This window comes from Bos javanicus, chromosome 8 (assembly GCF_032452875.1).
Source record: "Bos javanicus breed banteng chromosome 8, ARS-OSU_banteng_1.0, whole genome shotgun sequence".
Lineage (NCBI taxonomy): Eukaryota > Metazoa > Chordata > Mammalia > Artiodactyla > Bovidae > Bos > Bos javanicus.
Genome location: NC_083875.1, coordinates 74,101,667 through 74,114,315, shown reverse-complemented (window position 1 = coordinate 74,114,315; position 12,649 = coordinate 74,101,667). Strand labels below are relative to the sequence as shown.

The 12,649-nt window shown below is 42.3% G+C and overlaps 1 long non-coding RNA gene across 1 annotated transcript; it reads left to right on the top strand.

Moving 5' to 3' along the window:
- Positions 1–4,967: 4,967 nt before the first annotated feature.
- LOC133252892 (uncharacterized) lies at positions 4,968–12,185 on the top strand. Its single transcript, XR_009738118.1, has 4 exons — positions 4,968–5,303; positions 6,335–6,457; positions 8,746–8,885; positions 12,043–12,185. It is a non-coding gene; the product is annotated as an uncharacterized LOC133252892 (long non-coding RNA).
- The last annotated feature ends 464 nt before the right edge of the window (positions 12,186–12,649 follow it).

Genomic DNA, 12,649 nt, shown 5'->3' with positions numbered 1-12,649 from the left:
CACCTCCATCCAGCTCCAGAATTCTTTTCATCTCAAATCTTTCATTCACAAAGCAGATCTCCACTTCATCTCCCCTCAGCTCTTGGCAACCACCATTCTACATTGTCTTTGTGAGTTTGACAACTGTTGTTCTGTCGCTCAGTCGTGTCTGACTCTTTGTGACCCCATGGACTGAAGCACGACAGACTTCCCTGTCCATCACCAACTCCCAGAGCTTGCTCAAACTCATGTCCATTGAGTCAGTGATGCCATCCAACCATCTCATCCTCTGTCATCCCCTTCTCCTCCTGCCCTCAATCTTTCCCAGCATCAGGGTCTTTTCCAATAAGCCAGGTCTTTGTATCAGATAGACAAAGTATTGGAGTTTCAGCTTCACCATCAGTCCTTCCAATGAATATTCAGGGCTGATTTCCTTTAGGATGGACTGGTTGGATCTCCTTGCAGTCCAAGGGACTCTCAAGAGTCTTCTCCAACACCTCAGTTCAAAAGCATCAATTCTTCAATGCTCAGCTTTCTTTATGGTCCAACCAGCTCATTTCACTTAGTACAATGTCCTCAGGATTCATCCATGTTGTTGCATGTGTCAGAATTTCCTTCCTTTTTGAGGTTGAATAACGATATTGCATTGTATAGACAGACCACGTTTTGTTTATGCATTCGTCTGTTGACAGACACCTGGATCGCTTCCACCTTTAGGTCACTGTGAGTAATGCTGCTGTGAACATGGGTGTACCAATATGTTTTTGAGCCCCACTTTCAGTTCTTCTGACAAAGCACCTAGAGGTGCAATTGCTGGGTCATCTGATAATTCGCTTATTAATATTTTGAGGAACTGCCATACTGTTTTTCACAGTGGCTCTCTGGCATAATTTTACATTGATTTGTGTAAGTATTTGGTTGTCTGTCTTTTCATCCTGAGAGCAGGAATCCTGTATATTTTGCCACCTTGCCTCCTGCATCTCAGTATCTAGAACGACAGTGCCTGGGACCGAGTAACTCCTAAGATATCTGATGAATTAATGAATAAGTCAGCCTAATAGGAACGAGACAGAGAGGCTTGGTCTCTGCACTTAATGCGTTTACAAATTAGTTGGTGAGAGGTGACACACACAAGGCAGGGAGCAAATAAAGGAAGGACATAATTATGTACTAAACTGTAGTTCTGCTTTTCAGCATAGGAGGACTTGAGGGAAGGAGAGATTTTCATGGTAGGGGACAGTCAAGGGAACATGGGTAGGTTTGGACTAGAAGGGAGGAAAGCAATTAGAACAAGAAAATTGTATTTTCCCCCTGGCTTTATTGAGGTACAATTGAGAAAAATTGTATATATTTAAGGCATATAATTGGATTTTTTTTTTCTGCATTATGCAGCTTGTGGGACTTTAGTTTCCCAACCAGGGATGGAACCCAGGCTCTTGGCAGTGAGGGCATGGAGTCCTAACCACTGGGTTGCTGGGTAATTCCCTGGATGTTTTGAAATACCTGTACATTGTAAAATAATTGCCACACTTAAGTTAATTAACATATCCATCACTTCACATAGTTATTTACGTGTGAGTGATGAGAAAACTTCCTGTCTACCCTCTAGTTCATGCAGTATTTTTCTTAATTTTGTTTAATTAACATACGTCCCCCAGGATCCATGTTGTCACAAATGGTAGGATTTCCATCTTTTTAAAGGCAGAACAATATTCTATTGTGTGTATGTGCTGCATGCTCAGTTGTGTCAGACTCTTTGCAACCCTATGGACTGTAGCCAACCAGGCTTCTCTGCCCATGGGATTTCCCAGGCAAGAATACTGGAGTGGGTTGCCATTTCCTTCTCCAGGGGATCTTCCTGACCCAGGATCAGACTTGCATCTCCTGCATTGGCAGGCTGATCCTTTACCACTGAGCCATCAGGGAAGCTTTTTATGTCTAGACCACATTTTCTTTGTCCATTCACCCAGTGATGAACACTCAGGTTGTTTGTATGCCTCAGCTATTGTAAACAATATTGCCATGAACATGAGAGTTCAGATATCTCTTTGAGATAGTGGCATAGCTTCTTTTGAATATATCCCCAGAAGTGAGATTGTTGAATCAGAAAGTAGTTCTATTTTTAATTTTGGGAGGAACCTCCATATTGTTTTCTGTATGGCTGCACTATTTTACATTCCCACCAAGGGAAGGACACAGTCTTTTTACTTTATTTTTTAATAGTTATTTACTTGACTGCCTTGGGTCTTAGTTGTGGCACCTGGCATCTTCTGTTGTGAACTGCCCGGACTCCAGCTGTGGTTTGCCCCACAGCATGCAGAATCTTAGTTCCCCAACCTAGGATTGAACCCGCATCCTCTGCATTGCAAGGCAGATTCTTAACCACTGGACCACCAGGGAAGTCCTGGGGAGGGAACAGTCTTCATTTGTGATTCTTTGGGGGCCCATGTTGGAAGGCTTGGCAGAGGGTTAGATAAGGAACCTGAGGACGTCTGTCCAGGGACAGGAGTAGGCAGTGTGGCCCAGTAGTGGACATAGGAAGTCCCAAGCAAGCTGTTCCAAGCTGCCCTGGGGGATTCAGGAAGCAGACTCCGCTTGAAAATTAAGCAGATGGGCAGTACAGGGGGATCTAGCACATGTCCCTCCAGGACGCTCAGCAAGAGCCCACGCCCTGGCTGGAGACCTGGAGCAGCAAAGCGTTGCTTGATCTAATAGGTCTGGGTGCTTAGGTAGGAACCAGGGGTGGAAGTGGGGAGCACAGCATCATGAGAATTCAGATGCAGGATGAAAGCCATCACCAGAAGGTATGATTTGGATCTTCCTTAGCCGGGGCTTTATATTCTGGCCTGGAGAATTCCATGCACTGTGTAGCCCACAGGGTTGCAAAGAGTCAAACATAACTGATCGATTTTCACTTTCACTTTTCCTTAGCCCTGAAACACTACCAACCCACATAATAGGAGGTATTCTTTGTGCTGCTGCAGCCACAAAAGTCTTCTTTGTCCCTTTTGGCTCTGTCAGGATGGGCTCTGGAGCTGTAGTGGCACGGGAGTTGGGGACTGGAGCACCATGGAAACAGACGTAAACGAGGTGTGTGGGGAGGGAAGGCAGGAGAGTAAACTGACAGGCTGAGAGGCGGCGATCAGATGTCATGGGGCCAAAGCTTGATACAGGCTGCTATCTGGGCAAGTTTGGGGGGGATGCTGGCAGGCAAGTGGAGGCTTCTCCTATTTCACTTTCCTCCTCCTCAAATGAGGAGGAAAAACAAACCATTGCTTTACTATTTGAGCAGTACTTTTGACTTTTATTTTATTTTTTTTTAAAAGTTATTTATTTATTTTATTTTTGGCTGCACTGAGTCTTTGTTGCTGCACGCAGGCTTTCTCTAGTTGCAGTGAGCGGGGGCAACTTTTTTTTGTGTTGTGTGGGCTTCTCATTGTGGTGGCTTCTCTGGTTGCAGAGCACAGGCTCTCTAGGGTGCGTGGGCTCAGTAGTTGTGGCCGGTGGGCTTAGTTGCCCTGTGACATATGGGATCTTCCCGGACCAGGGATCGAATCCATGTCCCCTGCCTTGGCAGGCAGACTCTCAACCACTGGCCCACCATGGAAGTCCTGGACTTCTAAATTAAAAATTTAAAAAACAAGCACAGACAAATACAATAGATACTCCAGTATATTTGCAACAGAATTAGTAAAGGTGCTATAAACTTTGTGTAGCGTGACTGTAACTTATGAGAGATTACCATGCCAATTGTGCATCATGATCAATGTTTAGATCAACTGAACCACAAACAGATTCAACCAATGAAAAAGTCCAAGTTGGTCAAACACACCATAGTCACTAAACTATAGTTGCTGCAGATGACAGGCTGTCAATGGTGGAACAATAGGGAAAAAAAAAAGAATTATCCATGGCTAGTAATTTCTAATAAATTAATAACATCACAAAAGTTCTCAAAATGTCTGTGAATAAGGAGGATAAAAATGCAGAAAATAGGAATCAAGTTACGTCAAGGGACCTAAGTAGATTATCTTGGAGAAACAAAACTTGGGACCTCCAACCGAGACTTCCTCCCTGTGGTCTATGGACAGTCGAAACCCCTGAGCTCTCTGAGAGTTAACAACTCTTTCCACATTCCCAGTGGTACTCTTGATGTTTCAGATGTTTGTGGACTGTGTGCTGTGGTCAGTTGCTTCAGTCAGGTCCGACTCTGTGACCCCATGGATGGTAGCCCACCAGGCTCCTCTGTCCATGGAATTTTCTAGACAAGAATACTGGAGTGGCTTGCCATGCCCTCCTCCAGGGGATCTTTCCAATCCAGGGATTGAACCTTCGTCTCCTGGGTCTCCTGCACTGCAGGCAGATTCTTTACCACTGAGCCACCAGGAAAGCCCTTTCAGATGTCTAACCACCCCAGTTTGCCACAGACTGAAACTAACTTCCTTGGAAAATACTGCTCTGAGCTGCACCAGTGATGCACCTCCTCTGACCTAATTTCCCAGGGAGGACGCAGGATCTTCTTCTTTTTAAAAGTTTTCATTTACTTGGCTGTGCTGGCATGCAGGGTCTAGTACCCTGACCAGGGATGGACCCTCCCTGCATTGGGAGGGCCTTAACCACTGAATCACTGGGAAAGTCTCTACATTTTTCTCTTCCCCTTTGTACAAGAACCTTAATACTTACGCTTGGTGATGTGACCTCTGACCTCTAAGTCCCTTTTCAGTTTCTTCTAAGGGACACTTTAGAGAAGAGACATCCCAGCATCCTAAAGTGGGAATGAATGTCACACTAACTCCTGTTGCTAGGTTAGAATTATTTTAAGGGAAAGAGGCCTCTTTTATTGTTTTCTCCCTCAGGCTCCTTTCCAAAGCATTGTTTGTAGCTATTGTGTCTTTAAAAAAAAAAAAGGGAAATGACTGACTTTAAGTCTGACCCTTGTAAGAGTCAGACTTTGTCCTGGGAACTGGGGTTACAAGAGAGAACAAGCCCAGGCAAGAAATTTATAATCTCACAGGTTCCAAAGACGAGTAAATGTTCAGCCTAACACAGATTCCAACAAAGCATTTTTTTTTCCTTTAAAAAGCTTCCAGGGGCCCTCAGGATAAAGTTTTCAGCACAGTGTACGGAACTTTTCTTTTTCTTTCTTTTCTTTTGCTTTGTTTTGGCTACACTACATGGCTTGTTGGATATTAGTTCTCTGACCAGGGATCAAACCCTGCAGTGGAAGCTTGGAGTCCTAACCAATGGACCGCTGGGGAAGTCCCTGTACGGCTTTTCAAGACCTGATCCACCCAGCTTTCCAAAAGCATCTCCTCCATCTGCAAGTAAGCTGTCTCCACATCTTATGATGTTTTTGTGTTACTGTCTTTGCTTTGTGCGATGGTTTATTTTAGGTACCAATTTGACCAGGCTAAGGGATGCCTCGAAAGGTGGTAAAATATTATTTCTGGGCATGTCTGTGAGATGTTTCTGGAAGAGACTAGTATCTCAGCCTCTAATCTGCTGAGAGCTCGAACAGAGCAAAATGAGGCGAATTCACTCTCCCTGATGAGCTGGGACCTCCATGTCCTCCTGTACCTGTTCTGGAGCTTCAAGACTTGGCCTGAATTACACCCCTGGCTCTCCTGGGCCTCCAGCTTGCAGAGGGCAGATGGTGGGACTTCTGGGCTTCCATAACCACATGAGCCAATTCCTAGAATCAGTTTCCTTTTCCATGTATCTCTATGGGCTTTCCAGGTGGCTCACTGGTAAAGAAGCCTTCTGTCGATGCAGGAGATATGGGTTCAATCCCCAGATTGGGAAGATCCCCTGGAGGAGGAGATGGCAACCTACTCCAGTATTCTTGCCTGGGAAATCCCAAGGACAGAGGAGCCTGGTGGGCTACAGTCATGGGGTCATAAAGAGTCAGACATGACTGAGCATGCACACACCTATCTCTCTACATCCTACTGGTTCAGATTCTAGAGAACCTAGCTCATACACCGTGAGTACCTTTCTCCTTTGACTCCACCTGAAGGCTCCGTATCCTTCATAAGGCAGGATAAATGTCACTGGCCTGGTGACACTCTTCCAGATCCTCCCATAGAGAGTTAGTTATTCCCTCTCTTCTGCTGGCACTTTGTCCATACCATATGAACTTAATTCATATCTGTGTTGCCGGCACAGAATAGACAATCAATGTTTGTTCAATAACATGGATGAAGTTTTGATTGGCAGGGTACTTCTGAGGGCTCAGGTGTAGCATGGGTTCATTAGTGGCAGAGAGGAGGGAATAGGAGTAGCCCAAGATGTATGCTGAACAGGAAGATGGGGGAACACTGAGGGGAACTCAATTTCCTTAATAATTTTGCTTCAGATTTGCTCTGCCTAGGGGCAGTGTTGCCTGTGGAAAAGAATGCTGTTAGAAGCAACCTTTGATCATTGGCTTTTTATGGGCATTTCTCAGGAAGCTCATTCTCCATGTGAGCCAAACCTTAAGGTAGGTAGTGATCATATTTGGGTTTTCAAATTTACAGAGTCTTTTATTTAATTTTAATACAGTAATAATACCTTACAATTATCTGGTATCTTTCATCTTTAAGCTTCAAAGTATTTTCTAAATATTAACAGGCGTGAATTGCCCCAGGGGGTTAATGTTACGGGGTCCATTTCTCTGCTGGGTGATGGTATGATGGAGAGTTAGCTAACATGGCAAGGGGATGTAGAGATGATTACTATTTTTCAAAAATATTTTTATTATAAAATATTTTGAACAGAGAAATAAGGAGAATACTACAATGAATGTCAATGTACTTACTATTTAACCATGAATTGATGGCCAACCTTACCCATTTCTACTTTCCATGTCATATTGATGCAAACCTCAGGTACCATACATTTTCATCATAAATATTTCATCTCCAAAAGATAAGGATTGTGCAAAAAAAAAAACCCATAACCATGATAACAGTATTACACCATAGACAATAAACAATAATTTCCTACTACCAAGTATTTAATCCATTTTTAAAAATTTTATTTTTTATTATATTTTTGGCCTTACCACATGGCATGTGGGATCTTAGTTCCCTGACCAGGGATTGAACTCACGCCCCCTGCAGTGGAAGTGCGGACTCCTAACCTCTGGACCACCAGGGAATTCCCAATCCATTTTTAATTTTCAATTGTTCTATAAATTTCATAAATTTTGTGACTTTGAGTTCAGATCTAAAAATGGCTCACATACTATGTTGGGTGATTTGCCTCTATTTTGTTGTTAATTTATTTGCTCTTTGCCGTACCACTTGACATGTGGCATGTGGGACCTTAGTTCTCCCACCAGGGACTGAACTCATACCCACTGCCCTGGAAGCACAGAGACTTAACCACTGGAAGACCAGAGAAGTCCCTGGTATGTCTTTTACATTTCTTTTAAATGTACAGGTTCGTCTCTCTTGTAATTTATTTGGTAAAGAAATCAGACTTTGGAGCTTCCCTGGTGGCTCAATGGTGTAGAATCCATCTGCCAATGCAGGAGATATGGGTTTGATCACTGATCTGGGAAGACCCCATATGCCTCGAAGCAACTGAGCCCATAAGCCACAACTATTGAGCCCGTGCTCTAGAGCCCAGGAGCGCAACTGCTGAAGCCCCCAACCCCTAGAGCCTGTGCTCCACAACAAGAGCGCTCACTGCAGTGAGAAGTCTGTGCACTGCAACTGCAGAGTAGCCCCGCTTGCCACAACTAGAGAAAAGCCTGCACATCAAGGAAGACCCAGCACAACCAAAAATAAATATAAAAGATAAATAGATAAGATTATAAATACGTATAAAGAAATCAGGCTTTGTCCTGTGGAATTCCCACTGTCTCTTCTGTTTTCTTCTGTTCTTCCTATAAATGATAGTTGGACCTAGAGGCCTACATCAGAACTGGATTTGATTTGACAAGCTTAAAGGTGATGATGTTTTCACCCATCAAAAGACAGATAGTGTCTGGTTGTCTTTTGTGATGTTAGCAGTTGTTGATGATTTATGTCTACAGTCATTAGTGTATTAGGGATCCCTTCATTATTTATTAATGGGAATGTATAGGGAGGAACTTCATCCACTATTTGGTTATTCTCAGTACAGTTTGCATTGGAAAGAAAAATGCTGATTTTCTCCCTTTGTTTACTAATTTTCAAAATAATGAGTTGGTTTTTAGCATCATCCAACAGTATACAATTTGATTATTTAATATATTAATATTGAGGTGTAAGGAGCCCACATGCAATGCAGGAGATGTGGGTTTGCTACCTGGATCAGGAAGATCCCCTGGAGAAGGAAATGGCAACTCACTCTAGTATTCTTGTCTGGGAAATCCCATGGACAGAGGAGACTGGTGGGCTACAGTCCATGGGGTCACCAAAGAGCAGACATAACTTGGTGACTAAATAACAGCAACAAACAAAATAATTGACATAAACTACATATATTAAAGTGTTTACCTTGATGGGTTTTCTCAAATGTATATACCTGTGAAACTGTCAGATTTATGAAAATGAACATATTACTCATGAATCAGGCTTTTAAAGTATTTTATAAGCTGATAAATTTAAATGTTGATATTTTTGACTGTTTTCATTAATATTCTTTTTGAAGCTAAGACGGTCCCATTTTTTAACAATGGGAGCTTATTTGAAGCTCCCGTGGTCCTTTTGAAATGTCCTTATTGTCTTTGTTAATTTCTTTGCTGTCTTTTAAAAGAATATTTATATTTTTATTTATTCACTTACTTGGTTTTAACAGGTCTTAGTTTTGGCCTGTGGGATCTAGTTCCCCAACCAGGGATGGAACCCGGGCCTCCTGCATTGGGAACGCGGAGTCTCAGCCGCTGGACCACCAGGGAAGCCCCAGATAGGACATCAGACTTCTCCAAGGAGTTCGAGGTCCTTTCAGTGGGAAACCGGATGCATCATATATTAAGTGGTGGTGAAACAAAGCGGGAAAATCCAATAAAATTTGTCGTCTGGGTTCACGGTAGTCAGAAGGCAAGAGCTGTTTCACCAAGCAGCTCTGTAATTATGTCGTTTTGTCTGTGCAGCTCTTTCCACTTTGGTGTTCAAAGTAGATTTTTATAGGATTAAAATTCATCTTTGGGGCAATCTAAGAATGGAAGAAAGGGTTTACCGAGATTATTATCCCATTTTATAGCTGGGAGAACAGACCAAATTGTTGTGACTTGTCCATTAGGGGCAAATTTGAATAGAATCTAGCCTCCTAAGCCTGAAAACAGGATTCTCATTTTGCTGCCAGGACCTCCTGGCCTCACAACTTCAATCCCCCCACCTCCATCTTTTTTTTTTTTTTAAATGAATAAGGGATAGGAAGTAGTGAGGAATGAGAAAGAAGAAAAATCAGAGGTTTCTTTTCTTTTTTTTTTAACTCTCTTTTCCTTTTTCTTCCTTTTCCTCCCTCCCTCTTCCTCTCTCCCTCCCTCCCTCTCTTTTTTTCTTTCTTAGTATTCTTGCCTGGAGAATTCCACGGACAGGCTAGAGTCCATAGGGTTACAAAGAGTCAGACACAACTGAGCGACTAAGCACAGACATTCTATTCTCTGTGCCTTTGAGGGCTTTCCAGGTGGCGCACGCAGGACCCTCAGGTTCAATTCTTGGGTGGAGGAGATCCCCTGGAGGATGAAATGGCAACCCACTCCAGTATTCTTGCCTGGGAAATCCAATGGACAGAGGAGCCTGGTGGACTATGGTCTGTGGGGTCGTAAAGAGTCAGACACAACTGAGCAACTGAACACATAGGTCTCTGAACGCGTTGGAAATACATGAGGAATGGGATGTAAAATTAGAGAAAGGAATCACAGAATTCTGGGCTTTGAAGAGCCTCCTTAAACTCTGCAGCCCAACCCCCTCCACTCAGAGAGTACTGCACTTAGGCTCAATCAAGATAAATGGTCACTCTCCTTTTAGAAAGATGCAGCCAAGTGTAGTCCACTTCGAACTGCATCCATTTGGACTAACAAAAGCAAGTCCCCCAAATGGCAGCTTTAAGTTTACGAAAATGAATCCAAGTCGAAGTGCTCAGGGAGAAATAAATGACCAGGAATAAACAGCGATGTGAACTCAACGACAGCCATGTGGGAAAAAGAAGGGTCTGTGCAAATAGCACTTTGCAGCTCCGGCTTTGATTTTGCCTAGTCCTCACTGAGGAAATGCAAAGTTAGTTCAGTTTGTACTGACTAAAGTGATTCAGTTAACTAGCTTTACAGGTTCTCTCTGCTGTGTCAGTGTAGGCCACAAAGAAACATCGAGGATTCATTTTCCGTAAAGGTCTTTAAAAATGTATAGACTTAGTGTGTGCATGTGCATGCAGTCGTGTCTGACTCTTTGCAACCCCACAGACTATAGTCCTCAAGGCTCCTCTGTTCATGGCATTTCCCAGGCAAGAATACTGGAGTGGGTTGCCATTTCCTCTTCCAGGGGATCTTCCAGACCCAAGGATCAAACCCATATCTCATGTCTCCTGCATTGGCAGGCAGGTTCTTTACCACCTGCGCCACCTGGGAAGCTATATGGTCTTTCTGGAGTGTTAGAATATATTTTACGTTGGATGAGGATGTTGCAGTGTGATCTGCCTTAAAGCAAGCTACCTGTCATATTTACAAAACGAGTTTTCCTTTCTCCACATGCTTCATTCTGCTCCTCTTGGCCCATCCCCCACACATAACAGGACACTTCCAGGGTCAGCGTCCTTCCTATGAGCTCCCATGGCTCCTCTGTGCATGCTTTCCCACTTTTTTAAAATAGGCAATGATTACTTATATATCCGATTTTCAGAATTGTATTTTGTGAACTTTTCTTATAATGCTGTGAAATTAAGGAATAATGATGATGCAACTTCTTTCTTATAAACTTAAAAATATCTATTAGACAAGTGATTAAAAGTCTTAGTGATGACTGTAAACAGAATTTCAATAGTAAATATTTGTGCCAAAACATATCTTATTTTACTTTTAATCCTTCAATAAACTTTCCTATGCCTATGCTTGGTCATCTTTTAGCATCTGTTTTTTTTTTTTTACTCTATTTATTGAAGTAGAGTTGGTGTACAATATTATATAAGTTAGAGGCATACAACATAGTGGCTTACAATGTTAAAGGTTATATTCTATTTATAGTTATCATATAATATTGGCTATATTCCCTGTTTTGTATGACAAAGACTTGTAGTTTATTTTATATATAATAGCTTGTAACTCCTAATCCCCTACCTCTGCGTCCCCCTCCCCACTGGCAACCACTAGTTTGTTCTCTATGTCTGTGAGTCTTCTTTTTGTTATATTCACTAGTTTGTTGTAGTTTTTAGATTCCAGGTACAAGTGATATCATACAATATTTGCCTTTCTCTGTTTGACTTATTTCAGTTAGCATAATACTCTACAAGCCCATCCATGTTGCTGCAAATGGCCAAATTTCATTCCTTTTTACGGCTGAGTAATATGCCATTGTATATGAATACCTCATCTTCTTATTCCAGTCACCTGTTAATGAATATTTAGGTTTCTTTCCACATCTTGTAAATTGTTTTGGTTACCCTAAACTTCAAATTAAATCCTGTATAACCCAGAATGACTTCCCCATACCTCAGTATGTGAAATTTTCTTCCATCATTTTCCCCTCTTAATTGAAAATCTTTCCATAGGAAACACTGATAATCAATATATTTTTCTAATGTTGCAAGAGTGGCTCAGTTGCCTGCTCTTGGGTCCATTCATATATTGTTAAAAAAAAAGATCTTTCTTTTTCTTTGGTCATACATTCATAGCTAAAATTTTTCTTATGAATTGAACCTGAATTTCCCTCTTTCTCTTCCTTTCTTCCTTTTGTTTTTAAAAAATAGCCTACATTGCTTTTTCCCTAACTTTACTGAGATATAATTGGTACATAGCAGTGTATAAATTTAAGGTGTACACCTGATGATACGATACGCCTATATATTGTGAAATGATGACTGCAATAAGATTAGTTATCACCTCCATCATCTCACATAATTACTGTTTTCCCCCTGCAAATCATTGTTCTTTTTCTACAGATAGGCTCATCATCACGGATAAAGGCAAGGAACCTGCCCTTTAAATAAACCTGCCAGATTTGATGTGTCTGAATGAGCATCCTCTTGTGGCATCAGCGTGGCACTCTCCAGGCTCGTTCCAAAGGCAACTGTTTGCGGGTGTCAGTGTCAGAGGCGCGTTCCTTGTACATCCTCAGTGGTCATAACACTGTCATTTTAGAGCAGATTTCAGTTGTTTTTTTTTTTTTTTTAATTATTTATTTGGCTGTGTCAGGTCTTAGCTGTGGCTTGCAGGATCTTCTTGTGTTGCTGTGGCTCATGGACATTCTAGCTGTGGCGCGGAAGCTCAGGCGTTGTGGTGTACCGCCTTATTGGCCTTGAGGCCTGTGGGATCTTAGTTCCCCGAACAGGACTTGAGCCCGAGTCCTCTGCATTGCAGGGTGGATTCTTCACTGGACCACCAGGGGAACCCCCAGATTTCATTTTTGAAACCAGCTCCAAATCATGTGGAGTGAAGTCTGATAAAAGGAAGTAAATGACCCAACTTGAGAATGCCATTTTAGATTCAAAAGCAAGTCTTAAATGACTCAAATCAGAGGCAATTCCCAGGGAGAAATTCCAAATACAT